Below are 27,587 nucleotides of genomic sequence, written 5' to 3'. Positions count from 1 at the left end.
TGTTCTTACATCCTCCTGCAAAATGCCTTGATAACTTGGGAATTCATTTCTATATTGATGACCGCAAGCTGCCCATGTCCTTAGGCTACAAAGTAGCCAAACCCATGATACATCTTTCAGCATACGTTATAGCTGGGATAAGGTGTTGATGCTGGTGTGCTGTGTCACACATATCATTGCATGTTCCTTTCAAAGAACTCCACTTTTTTTATCTGTTCACAGAATATCTTTGCAGTTTATCCCAATGCTCTTTTGTGAACATCAGACCTGCAACAATGTTTTTTTTTTCCTGGACAGATTTCCTCCATGGTGTCCTCCCAAAAACACCATTCTTGTTTAGTGTTTGTAGACTGAGATGGCATTTTAGCTCAAGAGATCTCTTAAAGTTTTTAGCTAAAGTTAACAATTCTTAATCTTGGATTTTCCGAGATCTCTTTTGTCCGAGGCATGGTTCACATCAGTCAGTGCTGTGATTAGCTCATTCAAAATTTTTTAGTGCAGATCTGGTAAAGACCTCCAATCACATTACATGAATTGCATTCCAGGTTAGCTGACTCCAAATCGCTATTTGCCATGTGAATGTTTACATGGTATGCTTCAAGGGATATGAAAAACAAACTTTTTCTTTACTGACACAGATTGAGCTTGTGATTTTAAACAATTTTCTAATTTACTTCTATTATCAAATTTTCTTTGTTCTTTTGGTATCATTGGAAATAAACACATTTGATAATAGATAAAAAATTCAGGAATTTCCAAAGGTTTCAAATACTTTTCTTGCCACTGTATTTCTCACAACAGAGACCTGGAATGGAAGGGCCATGCACACGCATTAGATTTAATTTGTAATACATTCATAATTAAAATATTAGAAGAGCATAGGAGTGGGAATGCATCATGCCAAAGAACTACCCCTCAAAACTTGTTGTTTCCTCCCCCCAGAATATCGCGCACGCAATAACCTAGTCCCCCATAGAAGAACATATATATAGATATATACATATATATATACTGTATATATATATATATATGAATATCTTTGAATAAACACTTAGAACATATTTTGCTATGTGCAGAACATTGTAATGTGAATATTTACAGTAAATAAACAGTATAACACTTTATTAAATATAAATATTGCATAAATATGCTTTTACATGTTTTCATCTACTTACAGTAACTGCAATCTTTGAGCTCTTATAAATTTTTTGTGCAGTATTTGTTGTAATCATTTTTAGTAGATAGTGTTATAATGTATTTTTGATATGCTTTGTGACACTTTTTGTTTCGCGAGAACAGTTAACTACTAGAGCTTTGAGGATGTGCTAACCCGATGAGCATTAACTTCAATTGCGCTCAAATAAACTTTGAGCGCCACTTGTAATCTGATCCTATATAGTTCATTTTTGTTTGATAGAGTAATGCAGTGAAATAAATATTCACCATTTTTTATCAACTATATAACATCTTACATAACATCTTACATTACCTCTCATTTGAAAAAGGTTGTCTTTCTCATTAGGCGTCTCATAAGTGGATAGATTACAAGTTCAGCTCCAGCCTAATTTTAAAAACCTGATGCTTAAAGCAATTTTTATATTTAGAATTTGTGTAAGAAGTAAACTGCCAGAGATTAAAGAAACAAGTTTAGGTTACAAAAAACTGAAAAATAATTTACATTTCAGAGTTATAAACAAGGGCCCTTTTGGAAGGACAGATCTGCAGAAGGACAGTGGCTGTGTCTAGGCGGACTGTGGATGTGTGTGGACCAGGATAATGAGAGGCTGCGGTCGGGATGACAATCATGCAGGACAGTGACCTCTTGTTTGGTACAGGATTTTTTTTACTCTTTTAAGTAAGTGGCCCTATGAGTGTATGGATTTATGTTTGGTGATAAGCAATAACAGTCCACCAATATTTATTACTCTGAACTAGTTGTTTATCAGGAAAAAACTGCCCTTGTTAGGTTATATAAGTGATAATCAGAAGGTTAAAGGGACATTCTACACCAGAATTTTTATTGTTTAAAAAGTTAGATAATCCCTTTATTACCCATTCCCCAGTTTTGCATAACCAACACAGTTATATTAATACACTTTTTACCTCTGTGATTACCTTGTATCTAAGCCTCTGCAGACTGCCCCCTTATTTCAGTTATTTTCACAGACTTGCATTTTAGACAATCAGTGCTGATTCAATGGTAACACCACAGGTGTGAACACAATGTTATCTATATGGCACACACTAACTCCCTCTAGTTGTGAAAAAAATGTCAAAATGCATTCAGATAAGAGGAGGCCTTCAAGGGCTAAGAAATTAACATATGAACCTCCTAGGTTTAGCTTTTAACTAAGAATACCAAGAGAACAAAGCAAAATTGATGATTAAAGTAAATTGGAAAGTTGTTTAAAATTACATGCCCTATCTGAATCATGAAAGTTTATTTTTGACTAGACTGTCCCTTTAATATATTTCACCCTGGTCATTTTCGCTATTAGAGTTTATATTTTTTAAAATTATAAATATTTTAAATCTGTTTTAATGACCCCGGCCAATCCCAGCATTGTCAGATGTAAACGCATGTATACACTCACTGCTCCTGGCTCAAATTGTCCTGCTAGGTCCCTCTGCATTGTACACGCTCTGAGAGGAAGGGGGGGGTGGAGGGGCGAAGATATCAGCACTATTGTGAAAAGCTGTGCCGGAATTTCACATCTAGAGCTGTTAGATGAGGCAAGAGTTCTTATAGCAGTTGGCAGCGGTGGTTCTTTGTAGGACTTGGAGGCATTTTAAAGAGAAATCAATTGAGGGGCTTTCGGCTCTCAAGTGCTAACATCAGAGGATGTAGGGGATGTTTAACACAGCTGAAGGTGCAGTATGATACGTCAGAATTACATTCTGATAACACCTGTGTACTGTGGCCCTTTACGTGCCCCATTATCTTCTCACCCATGAGAGGTAAAATGCCTTAGTTAAAGGGACATTGTACACTAGATTTTTCTTGAAATAAATGTTTTATAGATGATCCCTTTATATAGGGTATCTAGGAGTGTTTTTTTTTATCAATGTATAGTTTTGTTTAATTTTTAATAACATTGTGCTGATTTTAAGACGCCTAATAAAGCCCCAAAAGTATCAGATGTAGACTCAAGTCTACAGACCCCTGCTTGCTCCTGTTTGTGTAATGGGTCTTTTCATATGCAGGGAGGGGGGGTTGCTCTTCCTGGTTTCCCAGCCCCTTTCACTGGGTGTCCCAGCCTAACCTCATCAAACAGGGAGCTTCTAAGTAAGTTTTTAAAAGGTTTTATACTGGATCTTTGTCAGTATCTGTGCATATTCTTCTTTATCCTAGTGTCTATTACATGCAGTTATATGAAAATTGGTGTACACAGTCGCTTTAAAAGCTCTTTCACTTACCTATCCCCAAGATTAGACCCTAGACATGTGCCCAAGCTAGGGACACATCTGTCACCTCTTGCTCTCCTCCCCTTCTCCCCTGTGGACACCTATATATGTGATCACTGTCACTGTGCTGTCTTGGTTGGGAGCAGGACCTCAGCATGTAAATGTTGATTATTTTTTTTTGGGGGGGGGGGGGGAAATCACTGAAATGAGCTACTCTAATTTCCTATGACTATATATTAAAAAATTTAACATTTGCCTGATAACCTTCCCAAAGCGACACTAATTACGTAAATTCTAAGTTTATTATATCTCTCCGTACCTAAATTAGGGTCATTTCTCCAACATAGGTGTGTCCGGTCCACGGCGTCATCCTTACTTGTGGGATATTCTCTTCCCCAACAGGAAATGGCAAAGAGCCCAGCAAAGCTGGTCACATGATCCCTCCTAGGCTCCGCCTACCCCAGTCATTCTCTTTGCCGTTGTACAGGCAACATCTCCACGGAGATGGCTTAGAGTTTTTTAGTGTTTAACTGTAGTTTTTCATTATTCAATCAAGAGTTTGTTATTTTCAAATAGTGCTGGTACGTACTATTTACTCAGAAACAGAAAAGAGATGAAGAATTCTGTTTGTATGAGGAAAATGATTTTAGCAACCGTAACTAAAATCCATGGCTGTTCCACACAGGACTGTTGAGAGCAATTAACTTCAGTTGGGGGAACAGTTTGCAGTCTCTTGCTGCTTGAGGTATGACACATTCTAACAAGACGATGTAATGCTGGAAGCTGTCATTTTCCCTATGGGATCCGGTAAGCCATGTTTATTACGATTGTAAATAAGGGCTTCACAAGGGCTTATTTAAACTGTAGACTTTTTCTGGGCTAAATCGATTGATTATTAACACATATTTAGCCCTGAGGAATCATTTTATCTGGGTATTTTGATATAATAATATCGGCAGGCACTGTTTTAGACACCTTATTCTTTAGGGGCTTTCCCCAAGCATAGGCAGAGTCTCATTTTCGCGCCGGTGTTGCGCACTTGTTTTTGAGAGGCATGGCATGCAGTCGCATGTGAGAGGAGCTCTGATACTTATAAAAGACTTCTGAAGGCGTCATTTGGTATCGTATTCCCCTTTGGGTTTGGTTGGGTCTCAGCAAAGCAGATACCAGGGACTGTAAAGGGGTTTAAAGCTTAAAACGGCTCCGGTTCCGTTATTTTAAGGGTTAAAGCTTCCAAAATTGGTGTGCAATATTTTCAAGGCTTTAAGACGCTGTGGTGAAAATTTGGTGAATTTTGAACAATTCCTTCATGCTTTTTCGCAATCGCAGTAATAAAGTGTATTCAGTTTAAAATTTAAAGTGACAGTAACGGTTTTATTTTAAAACGTTTTTTGAACTTTCTGATCAAGTTTATGCCTGTTTAACATGTCTGCACTACCAGATAGACTGTGTTCTGAATGTGGGGAAGCCAGAATTCCTATTCATTTAAATAAATGTGATTTATGTGATAATGACAATGATGCCCAAGATGATTCCTCAAGTGAGGGGAGTAAGCATGGTACTGCATCATTCCCTCCTTCGTCTACACGAGTCTTGCCCACTCAGGAGGCCCCTAGTACATCTAGCGCGCCAATACTCCTTACTATGCAACAATTAACGGCTGTAATGGATAATTCTGTCAAAAACATTTTAGCCAAAATGAACCCTTGTCAGCGTAAGCGTGGCTGCTCTGTTTTAGTTACTGAAGAGCATGACGACGCTGATATTAATATCTCTGAAGGGCCCCTAACCCAATCTGAGGGGGCCAGGGAGGTTTTGTCTGAGGGAGAAATTACTGATTTAGGGAACATTTCTCAGCAGGCTGAATCTGATGTGATTACATTTAAATTTAAATTGGAACATCTCCGCATTTTGCTTAAGGAGGTATTATCCACTCTGGATGATTGTGAAAATTTAGTCATCCCAGAGAAACTATGTAAAATGGACAAGTTCCTAGAGGTGCCGGGGCTCCCAGAAGCTTTTCCTATACCCAAGCGGGTGGCGGACATTGTTAATAAAGAATGGGAAAGGCCCGGTATTCCTTTCGTCCCTCCCCCCATATTTAAAAAATTGTTTCCTATGGTCGACCCCAGAAAGGACTTATGGCAGTCAGTCCCCAAGGTCGAGGGAGCGGTTTCTACTTTAAACAAACGCACCACTATTCCAGTAGAGGATAGTTGTGCTTTCAAAGATCCTATGGATAAAAAATTAGAAGGTTTGCTTAAAAAGATGTTTGTTCAGCAGGGTTACCTTCTACAACCCATTTCATGCATTGTCCCTGTCACTACTGCCGCATATTTCTGGTTTGATGAACTGCTTAAGGTGCTCGATAGTGACTCTCCTCCTTATGAGGAGATTATGGACAGAATCAATGCTCTCAAATTGGCTAATTCTTTCACTCTAGACGCCTCTTTGCAATTGGCTAAGTTAGCGGCTAAGAACTCTGGGTTTGCTATTGTGGCGCGCAGAGCGCTTTGGTTGAAATCTTGGTCGGCTGATGCGTCTTCCAAGAACAAGCTACTAAACATTCCTTTCAAGGGGAAAACGTTGTTTGGTCCTGACTTGAAAGAGATTATCTCTGATATCACTGGGGGTAAGGGCCACGCCCTTCCTCAGGATCGGCCTTTCAAGGTAAAAAATAGACCTAATTTTCGTCCCTTTCGTAAAAACGGACCAGCCCAAGGTGCTACGTCCTCTAAGCAAGAGGGTAATACTTCTCAGGCCAAGCCAGCTTGGAGACCAATGCAAGGCTGGAACAAGGGAAAGCAGGCCAAGAAACCTGCCACTGCTACCAAGACAGCATGAAATATTGGCCCCCGATCCGGGACCGGATCTGGTGGGGGGCAGACTCTCTCTCTTCGCTCAGGCTTGGGCAAGAGATGTTCTGGATCCTTGGGCGCTAGAAATAGTCTCCCAGGGTTATCTTCTGGAATTCAAGGGACTTCCCCCAAGGGGGAGGTTCCACAGGTCTCAGTTGTCTTCAGACCACATAAAAAGACAGGCGTTCTTACATTGTGTAGAAGACCTGTTAAAAATGGGAGTGATTCATCCTGTTCCATTAAGAGAACAAGGGATGGGGTTCTACTCCAATCTGTTCATAGTTCCCAAAAAAGAGGGAACGTTCAGACCAATCCTAGATCTCAAGATCTTAAACAAATTTCTCAAGGTCCCATCGTTCAAGATGGAAACCATTCGAACTATCCTTCCTTCCATCCAGGAAGGTCAATTCATGACCACGGTGGATTTAAAGGATGCGTATCTACATATTCCTATCCACAAGGAACATCATCGGTTCCTAAGGTTTGCATTCCTGGACAAACATTACCAGTTCGTGGCGCTTCCTTTCGGATTAGCCACTGCTCCAAGGATTTTCACAAAGGTACTAGGGTCCCTTCTAGCGGTGCTAAGACCAAGGGGCATTGCAGTAGTACCTTACCTGGACGACATTCTGATTCAAGCGTCGTCCCTTCCTCAAGCAAAGGCTCACACGGACATTGTCCTGGCCTTTCTCAGATCTCACGGCTGGAAAGTGAACGTGGAAAAGAGTTCTCTATCCCCGTCAACAAGGGTTCCCTTCTTGGGAACAATTATAGACTCCTTAGAAATGAGGATCTTTCTAACAGAGGCCAGAAAAACAAAGCTTCTGGACTCTTGTCGGATACTTCATTCCGTTCCTCTTCCTTCCATAGCTCAGTGCATGGAAGTGATCGGTTTGATGGTGGCGGCGATGGACATAGTTCCTTTTGCGCGCATTCATCTAAGACCATTACAACTGTGCATGCTCAGTCAGTGGAATGGGGACTATACAGACTTGTCTCCGAAGATACAAGTAAATCAGAGGACCAGAGACTCACTCCGTTGGTGGCTGTCCCTGGACAATCTGTCTCAAGGGATGATGTTCCACAGACCAGAGTGGGTCATTGTCACGACCGACGCCAGTCTGATAGGCTGGGGCGCGGTCTGGGGATCCCTGAAAGCTCAGGGTCTTTGGTCTCGGGAAGAATCTCTTCTACCGATAAATATTCTGGAACTGAGAGCGATATTCAATGCTCTCCAGGCCTGGCCCCAGCTTGCGAGGACCAGGTTCATACGGTTTCAATCAGACAACATGACGACTGTTGCGTACATCAACCATCAGGGGGGAACAAGAAGTTCCCTAGCGATGGAAGAAGTAACCAAAATTATTCTTTGGGCGGAGTCTCACTCCTGCCACCTGTCTGCTATCCACATCCCAGGAGTGGAAAATTGGGAAGCGGATTTTCTGAGTCGGCAGACATTGCATCCGGGGGAGTGGGAACTCCATCCGGAAATCTTTGCCCAAGTCACTCACCTGTGGGGCATTCCAGACATGGATCTGATGGCCTCTCGTCAGAACTTCAAAGTTCCTTGCTACGGGGCCAGATCCAGGGATCCCAAGGCGGCTCTAGTGGATGCACTAGTAGCACCTTGGACCTTCAAACTAGCTTATGTGTTCCCGCCATTTCCTCTCCTCCCCAGGCTGATAGCCAGGATCAAGCAGGAGAGGGCGTCGGTGATCTTGATAGCTCCTGCGTGGCCACGCAGGACTTGGTATGCAGATCTGGTGAATATGTCATCGGCTCCACCTTGGAAGCTACCTTTGAGACGAGACCTTCTTGTTCAGGGTCCGTTCGAACATCCGAATCTGGTTTCACTCCAGCTGACTGCTTGGAGATTGAACGCTTGATTTTATCGAAGCGAGGATTCTCAGATTCTGTTATCGATACTCTTGTTCAGGCCAGAAAGCCTGTGACTAGAAAGATTTACCACAAAATTTGGAAAAAATATATCTGTTGGTGTGAATCTAAAGGATTCCCTTGGGACAAGGTTAAGATTCCTAGGATTCTATCCTTCCTTCAAGAAGGATTGGACAAAGGATTATCTGCTAGTTCCCTGAAGGGACAGATTTCTGCCTTATCGGTATTACTTCACAAAAAGCTGGCAGCTGTGCCAGATGTTCAAGCCTTTGTTCAGGCTCTGGTTAGAATTAAGCCTGTTTACAAACCTTTGACTCCTCCTTGGAGTCTCAATTTAGTTCTTTCAGTTCTTCAGGGGGTTCCGTTTGAACCCTTACATTCCGTTGAGATTAAGTTATTATCTTGGAAAGTTTTGTTTTTAGTTGCGATTTCTTCTGCTAGAAGAGTCTCAGAATTATCTGCTCTGCAGTGTTCTCCTCCTTATCTGGTGTTCCATGCAGATAAGGTGGTTTTACGTACTAAACCTGGTTTTCTTCCAAAAGTTGTTTCTAACAAAAACATTAACCAGGAGATTATCGTACCTTCTCTGTGTCCAAAACCAGTTTCAAAGAAGGAACGTTTGTTGCACAATTTGGATGTTGTTCGCGCTCTAAAATTCTATTTAGATGCTACAAAGGATTTTAGACAAACATCTTCCTTGTTTGTTGTTTATTCAGGTAAAAGGAGAGGTCAAAAAGCAACTTCTACCTCTCTCTCTTTTTGGATTAAAAGCATCATCAGATTGGCTTACGAGACTGCCGGACGGCAGCCTCCCGAAAGAATCACAGCTCATTCCACTAGGGCTGTGGCTTCCACATGGGCCTTCAAGAACGAGGCTTCTGTTGATCAGATATGTAGGGCAGCGACTTGGTCTTCACTGCACACTTTTACCAAATTTTACAAGTTTGATACTTTTGCTTCTTCTGAGGCTATTTTTGGGAGAAAGGTTTTGCAAGCCGTGGTGCCTTCCATTTAGGTGACCTGATTTGCTCCCTCCCTTCATCCGTGTCCTAAAGCTTTGGTATTGGTTCCCACAAGTAAGGATGACGCCGTGGACCGGACACACCAATGTTGGAGAAAACAGAATTTATGTTTACCTGATAAATTTATTTCTCCAACGGTGTGCCCGGTCCACGGCCCGCCCTGGTTTTTTTTAATCAGGTCTGATATTTTATTTTCTTTAACTACAGTCACCACGGTACCATATGGTTTCTCCTATGCAAATATTCCTCCTTAACGTCGGTCGAATGACTGGGGTAGGCGGAGCCTAGGAGGGATCATGTGACCAGCTTTGCTGGGCTCTTTGCCATTTCCTGTTGGGGAAGAGAATATCCCACAAGTAAGGATGACGCCGTGGACCGGACACACCGTTGGAGAAAGAAATTTATCAGGTAAACATAAATTCTGTTTTTCTGTGTTTGTTACTATTACTACACACATGATACCAAGGAACAAACAGGCAGTACACAATAAAGGATAATCCCAGGTGCTTCCTGCTAGATTTAGTTTTACAGCTCTGGGAAAGTACATGGTATATATTACTGGACATGGAACAAAGGGAACTTTGAAATGGATTAGTCACCTAGGAATTCAGAAGGTTCAAGATTATTGTCTTTAGCAATTTAGGCATGAGATAGGCACTTTATTGGCTTTTATGACTAGCATTGTTTCAAAACAGTTTATAATATGTTTACGGTCATAAGACTTCAATAAATTGCTCAAAATTAAATAAGAACTATGAGGTTGATCGCAATCTGTTTGCTAATTATCTGCTGCAGATGAGCCTGTTTCTATGTTCCGGCATTTATAATCAGCCATTTTCTATGTATATCTACACCGCTGTAGCAGATCATGTCCACCAGACATACGCTGTCGGCATTTATCATTGCACAAGCAGTTCTGGTGAACTGCTTGTGCAATGCCGCCCCCTGCAGTAATTGCTAAACTCAGGAAATCACCATTTTTAAATGATTTCTGTGTTTTTTGGGGAGTTATTGACTTTGTGCTTGAGGGTTATCATCTGAAGACGTATTTGTGATCGCTGAAATAACAAACTGACAATATCGGCTATCATTATTGGCAAACTATTGGGTGACTTTATGTCACTCCTGGTGCAAAAACTCAAGTTGCTTGACTTTGTTTGATGGCTGGTGACCATCTATCTTCCTCTTGATCACATTCCAGAGGTTTTCAATGGGGTTCAGGTCTGGAGATTGGGCTGGCCATGACAGGGTCTTGATCTGATGGTCCTCCATACACACCTTAGTTGACTTGGCTGTGGGGCATGAAGCATCGTCCTGCTGGGAAAAAAAATAATCCTCAGAGTTGGGGAACATTGTCAGAGCAGAAGGAAACAAGTTTTCATCCAAGATAACATTGTACGTGGCTTGATTCATGCGTCCTTCACAAAAATAAATTTGCCCAATTCTAGCTTTTCTGAAGTACCCCCAGATCATCACTGATCTTCCACCAATTTCACAGTGCGTGAGAGGCCTATTAACCCCAGTTAGGCTTTTTTTTATTTGCCAGAGAAATATCATGCTCTGACCGAACCATCAAAGTTTAAATTTTGACTTTCATTTCCCTTTAATAAATATAACCAAAACTGCAGATTAGGAGATTATTTAGCACATAATGCTATGCAGTTTTCTGTGACAGTAACAGGGCTAAATGTCAAACAATAAATAAATACCTAATCAGTTCTCCAAGGATAGTCTATGGATATTACCCCATGCAATGCTGCTCTTTTAGAATGGGAGTTTCTTTCATGTTTCCAATAGAAGGTAAAAATAATAAAATCTGATGTATTTTTATTATAAAATGTACTTTGTTCTCTTGGTATCCGTTGATGAAAATCAGGTAAGTAGGCTCAGGATTGTGCATGTGTCTGGAGCACTATATGACAGCATTTTTGCAAGAATGATTTACCAATGTTATATATTGCAAGACCACTAGTTTGTACGAACTGTTATCATATAGTGCTGCCAACAAGTGCACACTACTTAGGTATGCTATTCAACAAACAATACTATGAGAATGAAGCAAATTTGATAACAGAAGTAAACTGGAATTTTTATTATTTTTTTTTTTTAATTGTATGCTTGATCTGAATCATGGGAAAAATAATAAATAATTGGTTTTCATATTCTCTTAAAACCGGAACATCCACCATGACTGTCTCAGTTAAAGGTCAAGTCACAGAATCTTAGGAATTATGGTTTAAGTTATGATAGTATATTTATACTATCTCCCATAAGTGTGGCAAATTAGGGCTAACTGTAAATAAGTAAGTCCACTGCTCTAAGCAATTACTAATATGTAGTCAATTTAGGAAATTGACAGAATTTTGAAGGAAAACTAGGTTACAATGTTTACACATATGCACAATCATATAAAAGTTGCACTCTCGGTAAAGTGAAAAAACTTCAATAATGAGCTAAAAACACCTGCTCAATAAAGGAGTTTTTTCATTTTACCGGGAGTGCCACCTTTATATTTTTTTCCATGCATGGACTATTACACGGGTCAGAGGGAGAGGTGTAGCACCCACATTGGGTTTCTGTTATGATATTATGCTGGTGATGAGTGCTGGTCTATATTTGCATATACACATAAACAATGAATAGCTATTGCAAAGTTGTTTTACAACTAAATTGTAAGCTATAATTGAATTATGGATAAAAACTCATTTAATAAGACGCATCAAAATTATATTAAAAACCCACAGGAAAATCTGAATTTACAATAAAGCTTAAAATTATATTTAATGTAAACTGTACAATGCAATTTCACAAAGCTGAAATCTTAATAAAGAGGTCAAAAATAAAAGGGTTCCTTATAGTCCTATTTTGAGTCTGTCAGCCTTGGTGTTGGGCTGGTCAGGGGTGTTCCTTGGGCCTCTATAAAGTTTTTTTGTATTGTTTTAGCATCTTTACACCTGCAGGTCTTGCTGTTTTTTTCTCACAGAATATAAGCTGGGGAGTTTTTCTTTTCTTCAAAATATGTTATGCACTTAATAACCTGAAGCAAAAAGATATGATTGAGGAACTAGTAATAAATAAAAGGTAAAGTAGGCTGAAAACAACTTAATTATTCGTGTAAGTGCTTAAAATGTTTACTAGCAGTGTCAGGTACTCCCTGTTACATGCACTCTCCCCTGCAAGATTCTGCATTCTAGAGAATTACTTTCTATGGAAGTCAGCTCACACCTTGCTGGGACTTGGGTTTAGCATTCTTTCTCAGAAAATACACTGAGGACTTTACATGTGTGGGTTGGCATATTTCTAGCTACGTTGATGAAGTTTAGATAATCAGGCCCTAATTAATACCCCATATATAGTATTGTGCTAAGGCCCCTAACATAGTAAAACATTATAATGCCTATTAGTTTAGCATAGTTAAAAACATAGTTAATGAGGGTTTTTTTCCTGTCATTGCAGTACTGATAACCTAAAGACATACAGGATCTTGTAATTACAATACTTTTCAGCAGTCTTGCAATATATTAAGATGCTAGGTGAATGTGAACATGCTTTGAATACATTAGCACCTTCTTATTGCAATTATTTTTCATCAGTATAGTATTTTATTGACTGAACTGCCTATTGTTTCAAAACTAAAAATAACTTGTATAGGGGACTGTCATAATACTTTAGAAAGGAGCACCTTGAGAAGATGCAAAAATACCTTTTAGACATTTTTCAGACGCTGCAGAAAACTATTAAAGGGACACGAAAACCCTTAAATACTTGCCAATTGTGTTAGAGCATATCTGGCTTGTTATTGTAGAGTAGGCAGCGCAATGTTATTGTGTTAACAAGACTATCATTGTTTTCAAGTTCTTTACCTGATCACATCTGCTGAGGCAAGTTAGGATAGATACGTAGTAACCTACCGTGTGCGAATCCATTCCGCAGATCTGGAAAACCCTTTATTTTCAGGCTGAAATGACTAGAGAAGCAAAATAAATAACGAAAGTACTATGCAACATTGTTTTACTTCACATAAGCATTTTATATTACAATATTTAAGTGTTTCATGTCCCTTTAATGCTCATTGCTATAGTATTCTGACAGGTCCCTATACCACCATCCATGTAAACAGTTGTGCAAACTTATGGATTGTCTTAAAGGGACAGTAAATTCAAAATTAAACTTTAATGATTTAGAAAGAGCATGCAATTTCCATTTTCATTTCATTTTCAACTTTATCCTTCTCTTTTTATCTCCAATGTATCCCCTTTCTCGTTTTTATTCTTCCCCAAATTCTCACCTATCCTCTTCTCTCTCTTTTACCTTAAAGGAACAGTAAATTCAAATTGAAACTTTCATGAATCAGCGAGAGCATGCAATTTCTATTATCTCCTTGGTAGGTTCAGGAGCAGAAATGCACTACTGGGAGCTAGCTGATAATTGGTTGCTACACTTATATGGTCTTGTCATTGGCTTATCTGATGTGTTTGGCTAGCTCCAAGTAGTGTATTGCTTCTCCTTCAACAAAGGATGCCAAGAGAATGAAGCACATTTGATAATATAAGTACATTTCAATGTTTAAAACTGTATGCTCTATATGAATCATGAAAGAAAAAATGGATTTCATGTATCTTAACCCCTTACCGACGCATGTCGTACAGGGTACGTCTTACACAAACTGGTCTTTAAAGACCAGTGACGTACCCTGTACGTCGTTAAGGGTTTCAAGCGGCTGGAAGCGATCCTGATCGCTTCCAACCGCTTTCAAGGTATTGTAGTGATGCCTCGATATTGAGGCATCACTGCAATACCTTTTTAGGCACACTGATGCAGATAGAGCCACTCTGTGGCCCTCCCTGCATCGGCCAGTGATGGTGCCGATCGTTGGTGGGAGCCATTGAAGGGAGGTGGGTGGGCGGCCCATCACTCGGGAAGTTCCTTACGGCTATTCTCTATGCCGGGTATGCGCGGGAGCGCACGCTAACGGTGAGGGGCGGGTGCGCGAGCATGCGCGCGCACCTGCGATCTAAGACAGACAGTTGCTGGGGTTTTTTTTTGGTGGGAGAGGGTGGTGGGTGCAGAGGAGCAGTGATCTGGGGGTGATCTGGAAATGATATGGGAGGGGGAGGGTGTAGGGTATGGAGGGGGGCAGCTGCACTACAGAAAAAGTTAGGTTTATAAAAATTAAAAAAAGTTATTATGCAAAGTGGGTACTGGCAGACAGCTGCCAGTACCCAAAATGGTGGCTAATAGTTAGTGGGGGGAGGGTTAGAGCTCATTGGGGGGATCAGGCAGGTTGGGGGCTAAGGGGGGATCCTACACAGCAGAATATGATATATATTTTTTTATTAATTAATAAAAACAAAATAAAACTTTTATTTTAGTACTGGCAGACTTTCTGCCAGTACTTAAGATGGCGGGGACAATTGTGGGGTGGGGGAGGGAAGAGAGCTGTTTGGGAGGGATCAGGGGGTGGGATGTGTCAGGTGGGATACTGATTTCTACACTAAAGCTAAAATTAACCCTATAAGCTCCCTACAAGCTACCTAATTAACCCCGTCACTGCTGGGCATAATACAAGTTTGGTGCACAGCGGCATTTAGCGGCCTTCTAATTACCAAAAAGCAATGCCAAAGCCATATATGTCTGCTATTTCTGAACAAAGGGGATCCCAGAGAAGCATTTACAACCATTTGTGCCATAATTGCACAAGCTGTTTGTAAATAATTTCAGTGAGAAACCCAAAGTTAGTGAAAAAGTGAACTTTTTTTTTTTATTTGATCGCATTTGGCGGTGAAATGGTGGCATGAAATATATCAAAATTGGCCTAGATCAATACTTTGGGTTGTCTACTACACTACACTAAAGCTAAAATTATCCCTACAAGCTCCCTACAAGCTACCTAATTAACCCCTTCACTGCTGGGCCTAATACAAATGTGGTGCGCAGTGGCATTTAGCGGCCTTCTAATTACCAAAAAGCAAAGCCAAAGCCATATATGTCTGCTATTTCTGAACAAAGGGGATCCCAGAGAAGCATGTACAATCATTTGTGCCATTATTGCACAAGCTGTTTGTAAATAATTTCAGTTAGAAACCTAATATTTGTGAAAAAGTTAGTGAAAAAGTGAATGAAGTGAAATGAAGTGAAATAGTTAATAACTATTAAATAGTTATTAACTATTTAATAGCTTACCTAGCTAAAATAAACTGAAATTTACCTGTAAAATAAATCCTAACCTAAGTTACAATTACACCTAACACTACACTATACTTTAATAAATTATTCCTATTTAAAAATAAATACTTACCTGTAAAATAAACACTAAGATAGCTACAATATAATTAATAATTACATTGTAGCTATCTTAGGATTTATATTTATTTTACAGGTAACTTTGTATTTATTTTAGCTAGTTAGAATAGTTATTAAATAGTTATTAACTATTTAATAACTACCTAGCTAAAAGAAATACAAAATTACCTGTAAAATAAATCCTAACCTAAGTTACAATTAAACCTAATACTACACTATCATTAAATTAATTAAATAAACTACCTACAAATAACTACAATTAAATACAATTACATAAACTAACTAAAGTACAAAAAATAAAAAAAGCTAAGTTACAAAAAATAAAAAAAATAAGTTACAAACATGTTAAAAATATTACAACAATTTTAAGCTACTTACACCTAATCTAAGCCCCCTAATAAAATAACAAACCCCCCCAAAATAAAAAAATGCCCTACCCTATTCTAAATTAAATAAAGTTCAAAGCTCTTTTACCTTACCAGCCCTTAAAAGGGCCATTTGTGGGGGCATGCCCCAAAGAAAACAGCTCTTTTGCCTGTAAAAGAAAAATACAACCCCCCCACATTAAAACCCACCACCCACATACCCCTAATCTAACCCCAACCCCCCTTTCAAAAACCTAACACTAATCCCCTGAAGATCATCCTACCTTTAGTCGTCTTCACTCAGCCGAGCCACCGATGGAACCGAAGTGGACATCCGGAGCGGAAGAAGTTAATCCTCCAAGCGGCGCTGAAGAAATCTTCCATCCGATGAAGTCATCATCCAGGCGGCGCTGAAGAAAAGTCTTCGATCCGGCCGATGTCATCTTCAAAGAGGCGCTGAAGAGGTCTTCTATCCGGGCGAAGTCATCTTCCAAGCCGGGTCTTGAATCTTCCTTCCGCCGACGCGGAACCTCCTTCTTCACCGACGGACTACGACGAATGAAGGCTCCTTTAAGGGACGTCATCCAAGATGGCATCCCCTCAATTCCGATTGGCTGATAGGATTCTATCAGCCAATCGGAATTAAGGTAGGAAAATTCTGATTGGCTGATGGAATCAGCCAATCAGATTCAAGTTCAATCCGATTGGCTGATCCAATCAGCCAATCAGATTGAGCTCGCATTCTATTGGCTGATCGGAACAGCCAATAGAATGCGAGCTCAATCTGATTGGCTGATTCCATCAGCCAATCAGAATTTTCCTACCTTAATTCCGATTGGCTGATAGAATCCTATCAGCCAATCGGAATTGAGGGGACGCCATCTTGGATGACGTCCCTTAAAGGAGCCTTCATTCGTCGTAGTCCGTCGGTGAAGAAGGAGGTTCCGCGTCGGCGGAAGGAAGATTCAAGACCCGGCTTGGAAGATGACTTCGCCCGGATAGAAGACCTCTTCAGCGCCTCTTTGAAGATGACATCGGCCGGATCAAAGACTTCTTCAGCGCCGCCTGGATGATGACTTCATCGGATGGAAGATTTCTTCAGCACCGCTTGGAGGATTAACTTCTTCCGCTCCGGATGTCCACTTCGGTTCCATCGGTGGCTCGGCTGAGTGAAGACGACTCAAGGTAGGATGATCTTCAGGGGATTAGTGTTAGGTTTTTGTAAGGGGGGTTTGGGTTAGATTAGGGGTATGTGGGTGGTGGGTTTTAATGTTGGGGGGGGTTGTATTTTTCTTTTACAGGCAAAAGAGCTGTTTTCTTTGGGGCATGCTCCCACAAATGGCCCTTTTAAGGGCTGGTAAGGTAAAGGAGCTTTGAACTTTATTTAATTTAGAATAGGGTAGGGCATTTTTTTTATTTTGGGGGGTTTGTTAGGTAGTTATTAAATAGTTATTAAATAGTTAATAACTATTTAATAACTATTCTAACTAGCTAAAATAAATACAAAGTTACCTGTAAAATAAATATAAATCCTAAGATAGCTACAATATAATTATTAATTATATTGTAGCTATCTTAGGCCTAGATTTAGAGTTCGGCGGTAAAAGGGCTGTTAACGCTCCGCGGGCTTTTTTCTGGCCGCACCATAAATTTAACTCTGGTATCGAGAGTTAAAACAAATGCTGCGTTAGGCTCCAAAAAAGGAGCGTAGGGCATTTTTACCGCAAATGCAACTCTCGATACCAGAGTTGCTTACGGACGCGGCCGGCCTCAAAAACGTGCTCGTGCACGATTCTCCCATAGGAAACAATGGGGCTGTTTGAGCTGAAAAAAAACCTAACACCTGCAAAAAAGCAGCGTTCAGCTCCTAACGCAGCCCCATTGTTTCCTATGGGGAAACACTTCCTACGTCTGCACCTAACACTCTAACATGTACCCCGAGTCTAAACACCCCTAACCTTACACTTATTAACCCCTAATCTGCCGCCCCCCGCTATCGCTGACCCCTGCATTACACTTTTAACCCCTAATCTGCCGCTCCGTAAACCGCCGCCACCTACGTTATCCCTATGTACCCCTAATCTGCTGCCCTAACATCGCCGACCCCTATATTATATTTATTAACCCCTAATCTGCCCCCCACAACGTCGCCAACACCTACCTACACTTATTAACCCCTAATCTGCCGAGCGGACCTGAGCGCTACTATAATAAAGTTATTAACCCCTAATCCGCCTCACTAACCCTATCATAAATAGTATTAACCCCTAATCTGCCCTCCCTAACATCGCCGACACCTACCTTCAATTATTAACCCCTAATCTGCCGACCGGAGCTCACCGCTATTCTAATAAATGTATTAACCTTTAAAGCTAAGTCTAACCCTAACACTAACACCCCCCTAAGTTAAATATAATTTTTATCTAACGAAATAAATTAACTCTTATTAAATAAATTATTCCTATTTAAAGCTAAACACTTACCTGTAAAATAAATCCTAATATAGCTACAATATAAATTATAATTATATTATAGCTATTTTAGGATTAATATTTATTTTACAGGCAACTTTGTAATTATTTTAACCAGGTACAATAGCTATTAAATAGTTAAGAACTATTTAATAGTTACCTAGTTAAAATAATTACAAATTTACCTGTAAAATAAATCCTAACCTAAGATATAATTAAACCTAACACTACCCTATCAATAAAATAATTAAATAAACTACCTACAATTACCTACAATTAACCTAACACTACACTATCAATAAATTAATTAAACACAATTGCTACAAATAAATACAATTAAATAAACTATCTAAAGTACAAAAAATAAAAAAGAACTAAGTTACAGAAAATAAAAAAATATTTACAAACATAAGAAAAATATTACAACAATTTTAAACTAATTACACCTACTCTAAGCCCCCTAATAAAATAACAAAGACCCCCAAAATAAAAAATTCCCTACCCTATTCTAAAATACAAAAAATTACAAGCTCTTTTACCTTACCAGCCCTGAACAGGGCCCTTTGCGGGGCATGCCCCAAGAATTTCAGCTCTTTTGCCTGTAAAAAAAAACATACAATACCCCCCCCCAACATTACAACCCACCACCCACATACCCCTAATCTAACCCAAACCCCCTTAAATAAACCTAACACTAATCCCCTGAAGATCTTCCTACCTTGTCTTCACCATCCAGGTATCACCGATCCGTCCTGGCTCCAAGATCTTCATCCAACCCAAGCGGGGGTTGGCGATCCATAATCCGGTGCTCCAAAGTGCATCCATAATCCGGTGCTGATCGGAACAGCCAATAGAATGCGAGCTCAATCTGATTGGCTGATTGGATCAGCCAATCGGATTGAACTTGATTCTGATTGGCTGATTCCATCAGCCAATCAGAAAATTCCTACCTTAATTCCGATTGGCTGATAGAATCCTATCAGCCAATCGGAATTCGAGGGACGCCATCTTGGATGACGTCCCTTAAAGGAACCGTCATTCGTCGTCTAGTCGTCGGAAGAAGAGGATGGATCCGCGCTGGAGGTCTTCAAGATGGAGCCGGTCGTCATCGGATGGAAGAACATAGAAGATGCCGCTTGGAGAAGATGTTTGCCGGTCCGGATGTCCTCTTCTTGCCGGATAGGAGGAAGACTTTGGAGCACCGGATTATGGATCGCCAACCCCCGCTTGGGTTGGATGAAGATCTTGGAGCCAGGACGGATCGGTGATACCTGGATGGTGAAGACAAGGTAGGAAGATCTTCAGGGGATTAGTGTTAGGTTTATTTAAGGGGGTTTGGTTTAGATTAGGGGTATGTGGGTGGTGGGTTGTAATGTTGGGGGGGGGGGTATTGTATGTTTTTTTTTACAGGCAAAAGAGCTGAAATTCTTGGGGCATGCCCCGCAAAGGGCCCTGTTCAGGGCTGGTAAGGTAAAAGAGCTTGTAATTTTTTGTATTTTAGAATAGGGTAGGGAATTTTTTATTTTGGGGGTCTTTGTTATTTTATTAGGGGGCTTAGAGTAGGTGTAATTAGTTTAAAATTGTTGTAATATTTTTCTTATGTTTGTAAATATTTTTTTATTTTCTGTAACTTAGTTCTTTTTTATTTTTTGTACTTTAGATAGTTTATTTAATTGTATTTATTTGTAGCAATTGTGTTTAATTAATTTATTGATAGTGTAGTGTTAGGTTAATTGTAGGTAATGTAGGGGGGGCAGGATAGGGGTTAATAGGTTTAATATAGGTTGTGGCGGGTTCAGGGAGCGGCGGTTTAGGGGTTAAACTATTTATTTAGTTGCAGAGAGGTGCGGGATCAGCAGGATAGGGGTTAATAACTTTATAATAGAGGGCGACGGTGTAGGGGGGGCAGGATAGGGGTTACTAGGTATACTGTAGGTGGCAGCGGTGTCCGGGAGCGGCGGTTTAGGGGTTAATACATTTATAAGAGTTGCGGCGGGGTCTAGGAGCGGCGGTTTAGGGGTTAGTAACTTTATTGAGTTGCGGGGGGCTCCGGGGGCGCCGGTATAGGGATAGAACAGTGTAGTTTAGTGTGAGTGCTTAGTGACAGGCTAGCAATAAAGCTGGGAAAAAGCCGAAGAGCAGCGAGATCGGATGAGTGATAACTGTCACAGTCCGCTGCTCATCGCCCCGCGGCTTTTTGACAGCTTTATTTGATAACTTAGGCGTATTTTTTCAGGTCCGCGGCGGCGAAGGTAGGCGAGCTTAGGTGGACGTATTGGGCCGGCGAAGCCAGAAAAGTAGACGGCTTGATAACTACCCCCCTTAATCCGAACTGGTCTAAACAATGTCTATTAGCCTGAATGTTTTTAGTGTGAAATGTTTAAGTGGGGGCTAGCCCTCCTAATTTAATACCTATTTATGTTAAATATAACAATACAACTAAATGATCATTCCTGATCTAACAAATATCTATCAAATTGAATACCTTTTTGTACAATTGTTTGTTATGAGGGGCTGTCACTCAATTTGAATACATATAGGCTGCCACAATATGATTGTTAAAGGGACATGATACACAAATGTTGAAGCACTTGAAAGAGATGTAGCATAGCTATACAAATCTGACTAGAACATATCACCATATCTCTATATAAAAAAGCAAGATATTGTACCTCAAAAATTCCTCAGTAGCCAAATCTCATTGCAAATGGCCTTTAAAGGACCACTAAATACAGTAGAATTGTATAAGTAACAGGTGCATAATAAAGAGACAACACAATAACACCTACTCTGAATTCCAAATAAGCATAGTATACTTATACCCTGTGACCTTGTGCACATGCTGAGTAGGAGCTGATGTCTCAGAAAGTGTGAATTTAAAAAAGATTAAAAAGTTTAATTTTAGTGACCCTTTAAGCAGCCTATCAGGATACTAGTCCCGAGACTGGCAAGGGACCATGCATCTGGCAGCACAGTCATTCTTACTACTCACAAGATCACAGTGAACCAAAGTGTGACCTGAGCAATAATGAAGCTGATTGACTCTTTCATTTTTTCAACATGCAGCTGACAGCAGCTGAAGTATAAATGTTCACAAAGCACTTACTATTGTAAACTAAAAAAAATTGAGGTAAAATATCTTCCTTTTTTACTTAGAGATGTTCAGGTGATATATTCTTGTCAGATTTTTAGTTATACTGCATCACTTTTAATGATTTAGCATATGAGTATTAATGTCCATTTGATAGCACCTTTTGCATGTTAGATCTATAAACCTGTGATCTAACCTGATCTAGCAAATACCTATTAGCCTGAAAGATTTTTTGTCTGAAATTTAGTTTTTTCTGGGGTCAACCCCCCTAATGTAATACTTAATATCTCTTTATTTATATTATATCTAACAAAACAACTGACTGATCATACCTGATCTAAAAAATATCTATCAAATAAAATTACTTTTTTTCCCCAATTTTTGTGAATATTGACGAATTAGCCCCCCTCCAAATAATTATTAATACCGCTTCTTGTATGCTAGATCTAACGAAAACAACAATGGATCAAACCTGATCTAACAAATATCTAACCAACTATATGAAGTTTGTTTTAAAATTTTGATTTGGGGGAGCTAACCCGGCTGTGGTAACAGAATGCCTTGTTTTCACTCTGAATCCACTCTGCATGTATATATTGAATTTAAACACTTTGGGATCAATATCAGGGTCAAAAGTTCACTGAGGTCCTTTATATGCTGCTATTGGTTGTTTTTACACTGGTATAAGTTATGAACTAATGACATCTGATTGAGAAGAGCTCATTTTGCACTTCTATTAAAGAGATGTAGAACCCAATTTTTTTTTTCATGATTCAGATAGAGCATGTGATTTTAAACAACTTTAAAATTAACTTTTATTATTAATTTTTCTTCGTTCACTTGGTATATTCTGTCTGAACCACAAAAGTAAAATGTTGGGGGGAATATCCCTTTAATTATTTTAAAATAATAAAAATACCAATCTAAACTGCATACTGGCAGACTGTCTGCTAGTACCTTAGATGGAGGTGACCAGTGGGAGGTGAGGGAGGGAAGAGAGCTGTTTGGGAGGGATCAGGTAGGGATCAGGGGATGGGAGGTGTCAGGTGGAAGGATAATTTCTACATAAAGCTAAAATTAACCTTACAGGCTACCTGAATAACCCCCTCACTGCTGTGAAAAATAGAAGTGTGGTGCACATCTGAAATTAGTGGCATTCTAATGACCAAAAAAGCAATGGCAAAGCCATGTTTGTCTGCTATTTCTGTGAAAAGCATATCCCAAAGAAGCTTTTACAACCATTTGTGTCATGATTGCACAAGCGGTATGTAAATAATTTCAGTGAGAAACCCAAAGTTTGTGAATTTTTGTTTTTAGATTATTGCATTTGGCGGTGAAATGGTGGCATGAAATATAACAAAATAGCCCTAGATCAATACCTTAGGTTGTCTACTTAAATAAGGTAAAAAAGGTAAGTAAAAAAACAAGGTTCTATTTCTGTCTAAATGGAGTGATAGCAAAAAACTTTTTTTTTTATCTGTCAATAATAAAAAAAAAAAAATGGGGGGTTTCATGTCCCTTTAAGGGAAAGAACAGTTTTACAGTATACTGTACCTTTAAGGAAGATGACATCACCCAACCACCGGTTCTTGAGAACCTGGGAAAATGTAGGAACAAGTTTGCAAGAACTGATACCACCACTGGTAAATAACTATAAGAAATATTAGTAGTAAGTGTGGAACTGATGCTGTATTAGTTTTCATGTAAATATATACTTACTTCTTACTTTTTCAGAGAAATAATAACAATCTATTCAAATGCTGTTCTTTCAAATGGATGAGAGATATCTTAGATCTTATTTCACTACTTGGCAGTGGGACATCCCTCTAAACCACAGGCCAGATTTTCATTATAGCTGAACTAGAGCACAGGTAGGGCTGCCACCTCAGCCATGTTTGTCTGGACAGCTATGAGTTACACATGCTGCAGGGTGTGCAGGGAGGAACCTGATTAGTGCTGTCCAGTGTCACTATTTGTGTGCTGTCCAGAGGAGCAATGCATGTTTCCAAGTGTCCAGGAAAACATGGCTGAGGTGGCAACGCTAAGCACAGGTGAAATAATCAGCTGATGGGTGAGAGCAGGTTAGTAACCATGGTTTCTGATCAGCTGATTACTTTACCTGTGCTCAGCTAAAATGAGAACCTGGCCTGTTGGGGGTTCTTGAGGACCACGGTTGAGAAATACCGTGCTTAATTACATACATTTCTTTAGGTTTTTTTTTTAAAGCAGCAGCATCCCAAAATATTTAAACTGTATGATTTCCAAATAAGCAACCATGTTTTCCTTAAAGAAAACCTAATTTGTGCTGATTTCAGTCAATTGCTTTAGTCAGTTTCCTCTGCTTTCTCTTGCTTGCCCTTTTCTGAGTCTAATTAGGACACAATGATATAGGGGTCCTCACAAGATTTGATAATGTATTGTCCACCAGGAGACAGAAGAACAGGAGGGTCCCTGGTACAATGGTAGCCTGAGTTGCAATTACAAACCAAACAAACAAACAAACAAGAGAAGTGAAGTGATTGGGCAGAAAGGAATAGGAGGTCTTCAAATGTGTGTTTTGTTTGGCTAAATTATTTCAAATCTTCATTCAACATTATTTATAAAGTAAAAATGATGCAGATAAAATTCTTTGTATTTATATTTGCTGTATGTATGTGTGCCTGTATGTATATATGTGTGTGTGCGTGCAGGTGTTTGTATCTGTTTGAGTGAGTGTGTGCTTGCATGAGTATGTATATGTATGTGCACAGGTGTATGTATCTGTATGAGTGAGTGTGTGTGAGTGCAGGTGTATGTATATGTATGAGTGAGTGAGTGAGTGTGTGTGTGCGTGCAGGTGTATGTATCTGTTTGAGTGAGTGTGTGCTTGCATGAGTATGTATATGTATGTATGAGTGAGTGCATGTGCGCACAGGTGTATGTATCTGCATGAGTGAGTGTGTGTGTGTGTGCAGGTGTATGTATATGTATGAGTGAGTGTGAGTGCAGATGTATGTATATGTATGAGTGAGTGTGTGTGAGTGCAGGTGTATGTATATGTATGAGTGTGTGTGCAGGTGTATGTATATGTATGAGTGAGTGTGTGTGCAGATGTATGTATGAGTGAGTATGTGTGTGAGTGCAGATCTATGTATGAGTGAGTGTGTGTATGAGTGATTGTGTGTGTGCGTGCAGGTGTATGTATATGTATGAGTGTGTGTGCAGGTGTATGTATATGTATGAGTGAGTGTGTGTGCAGGTGTATGTATATGTATGAGTATGTGTATGAGTGAGTGTGTGTGTGAGTGCAGATCTATGTATATGTATGAGTGAGTGTGTGTATGAGTGAGTGTGTGTGTGTGTGTGTGTGTGTGCAGGTGTATGTATATGTATGAGTGAGTGTGTGTTTGTGTGTGCGCAGGTGTATGTATATGTATGAGTGTGTGTGTGTGTGCAGGTGTATGTATATGTATGAGTGAGTGTGTGTGCGCGTGCAGGTGTATGTATATGTATGAGTGAGTGTGTGTGTGTGTGTGCGCAGGTGTATGTATATGTATGAGTGTGTGTGTGTGTGCAGGTGTATGTATATGTATGAGTGAGTGTGTGTGTGTGTGTGCAGGTGTATGTATATGTATGAGTGAGTGTGTGTGTGCATGCAGGTGTATGTATATGTATGAGTGAGTGTGTGTGTGCATGCATGTGTATGTATATGTATGAGTGAGTGTGTGTGTGCGTGCAGGTGTATGTATATGTATGAGTGAGTGTGTGTGTGCAGGTGTATGTATATGTATGAGTGAGTGTGTGTATGAGTGAGTGTGTGTGTATGTGTGTGTGTGTGCAGGTGTATGTATATGTATGAGTGAGTGTGTGTGTGCATGCAGGTGTATGTATATGTATGAGTGAGTGTGTGCATGCAGGTGTATGTATATGTATGAGTGAGTGTGTGTGTGTGTGCAGGTGTATGTATATGTATGAGTGAGTGTGTGCGTGTGTGTGTGTGCAGGTGTATGTATATGTATGAGTGAGTGTGTGTGTGCATGCAGGTGTATGTATATGTATGAGTGAGTGTGTGCATGCAGGTGTATGTATGTATATGTATGAGTGAGTGTGTGTATGAGTGAGTGTGTGTGTGTGTGCGCAGGTGTATGTATATGTATGAGTGAGTGTGTTTGTGCATGCAGGTGTATGTATATGTATGAGTGAGTGTGCATGTGCATGCAGGTGTATGTATATGTATGAGTGAGTGTGCATGTGCATGCAGGTGTATTTTTATGTATGAGTGAGTGTGTGTGTGCATGCAGGTGTATGTATATGTATGAGTGAGTGTGTGTGTGCGTGCAGGTGTATGTATATGTATGAGTGAGTAACTGATGCAATTCACTCCCCCGCCAGCTCTCTAAGCACACATGGGCCTAGATTTAGAGTTTGGCGGTAGCCGTCAAAACCAGCGTTAGAGGCTCCTAACGCTGGTTTTAGGCTACCGCCGGTATTTGGAGTCAGTCAGAAAAGGGTCTAACGCTCACTTTCCAGCCGCGACTTTTCCATACCGCAGATCCCCTTACGTCATTTGCGTATCCTATCTTTTCAATGGGATCTTTCTAACTCCGGTATTTAGAGTTGTGTCTGAAGTGAGCGTTAGAAATCTAACGACAAAACTCCAGCCGCAGAAAAAAGTCAGTAGTTAAGAGCTTTCTGGGCTAACGCCGGTTTATAATGCTCTTAACTACTGTGCTCTAAAGTACACTAACACCCATAAACTACCTATGTACCCCTAAACCGAGGTCCCCCCACATCGCCGCCACTCAATTAAATTTTTTTAACCCCTAATCTGCCGACCGCCACCTACGTTATACTTATGTACCCCTAATCTGCTCTCCCTAACACCGCCGACCCCTATATTATATTTATTAACCCCTAATCTGCCCCCCACAACGTCGCCTCCACCTGCCTACACTTATTAACCCCTAATCTGCCGTCCGCACGCCGCCGCCAGCTACATTATAGCTATGTACCCCTAATCTGCTGCCCCTAACACCGCCGACCCCTATATTATATTTATTAACCCCTAATCTGCCCCCCACAACGTCGCCTCCACCTGGCTACACTTATTAACCCCTAATCTGCCGAGCGGATCGCACCGCTATTATAATAAAGTTATTAACCCCTAATCCGCCTCAATAACCCTATAATAAATAGTATTAACCCCTAATCTTCCCTCCCTAACATCGCCGACACCTAACTTCAAGTATTAACCCCTAATCTGCCGATCGGAGCTCACCGCTACTCTAATAAATTTTTTAACCCCTAAAGCTAATTTTAACCCAAACACCCCCCTAAGTTAAATATAATTTTATTCTAACGAAATAAATTAACTCTTATTAAATAAATTATTCCTATTTAAATCTAAATACTTACCTGTAAAATAAACCCTAATATAGCTACAATATAAATTATAATTATATTATAGCTATTTTAGGATTAATATTTATTTTACAGGCAACTTTGTATTTATTTTAACCAGGTACAATAGCTATTAAATAGTTAAGAACTATTTAATAGCTAAAATAGTTAAAATAATTACAAAATTACCTGTAAAATAAATCCTAACCTAAGTTACAATTAAACCTAACACTACACTATCAATAAATTAATTAAATACAATATATACAATTATCTACAATTAAACCTAACACTACACTATCAATAAATTAATTAAATACAATATCTACAATTATCTACAATTAAACCTAACACTACACTATCAATAAATTATTTAAATACAATATCTACAATTAAACTTAACACTACACTATCAATAAGTTAATTAAATACAATACCTTGGAAGAAGATGGCTCCGCTCCGCTCCAGAAGAAAGAAGATTGAAGATGCGGCTTGATAGAAGACTTCATCCCGATGATGGACTTCTGACTTCAGCCCGATGATGGATTTCTTCAGCTGCCGCTTGGATCCAGTCTTCAGCGCGAGGATGGACGTCACTCTTCAGCCCCCCGCTTGGGCTTGGATCAAGACTTCCAAGGACCGATCGGTGAACCTGGTATGGTGAAGATAAGGTAGGAAGATCTTCAGGGGCTTAGTGTTAGGTTTATTTAAGGGGAGTTTGGGTTAGATTAGGGGTATGTGGGTGGTGGGTTGTAATGTTGGGGGGGGGGTATTGTATGTTTTTTTTTACAGGCAAA

The 27,587-nt window shown here is 39.8% G+C and overlaps 1 long non-coding RNA gene across 1 annotated transcript in view; it reads right to left on the bottom strand.

The window, feature by feature from the left end:
* Nucleotides 1-9,688: 9,688 nt before the first annotated feature.
* Nucleotides 9,689-27,587, bottom strand: part of LOC128649734 (uncharacterized) — a 28,337-nt gene continuing 10,438 nt past the window's right edge. Inside the window, exons 2-3 of the long non-coding RNA XR_008400688.1 lie at nucleotides 27,228-27,442; nucleotides 9,689-10,498 (exon numbers count right to left, since the gene is read on the bottom strand). This is a non-coding gene — a long non-coding RNA (uncharacterized LOC128649734). The remainder of the gene's footprint in view (nucleotides 10,499-27,227; nucleotides 27,443-27,587) is intronic.

This window comes from Bombina bombina, chromosome 2 (assembly GCF_027579735.1).
Source record: "Bombina bombina isolate aBomBom1 chromosome 2, aBomBom1.pri, whole genome shotgun sequence".
Classification (NCBI taxonomy): domain Eukaryota; kingdom Metazoa; phylum Chordata; class Amphibia; order Anura; family Bombinatoridae; genus Bombina; species Bombina bombina.
Note: the sequence above shows the minus strand (reverse complement) of the source record. Positions and strands in the feature narration are given on the sequence as shown.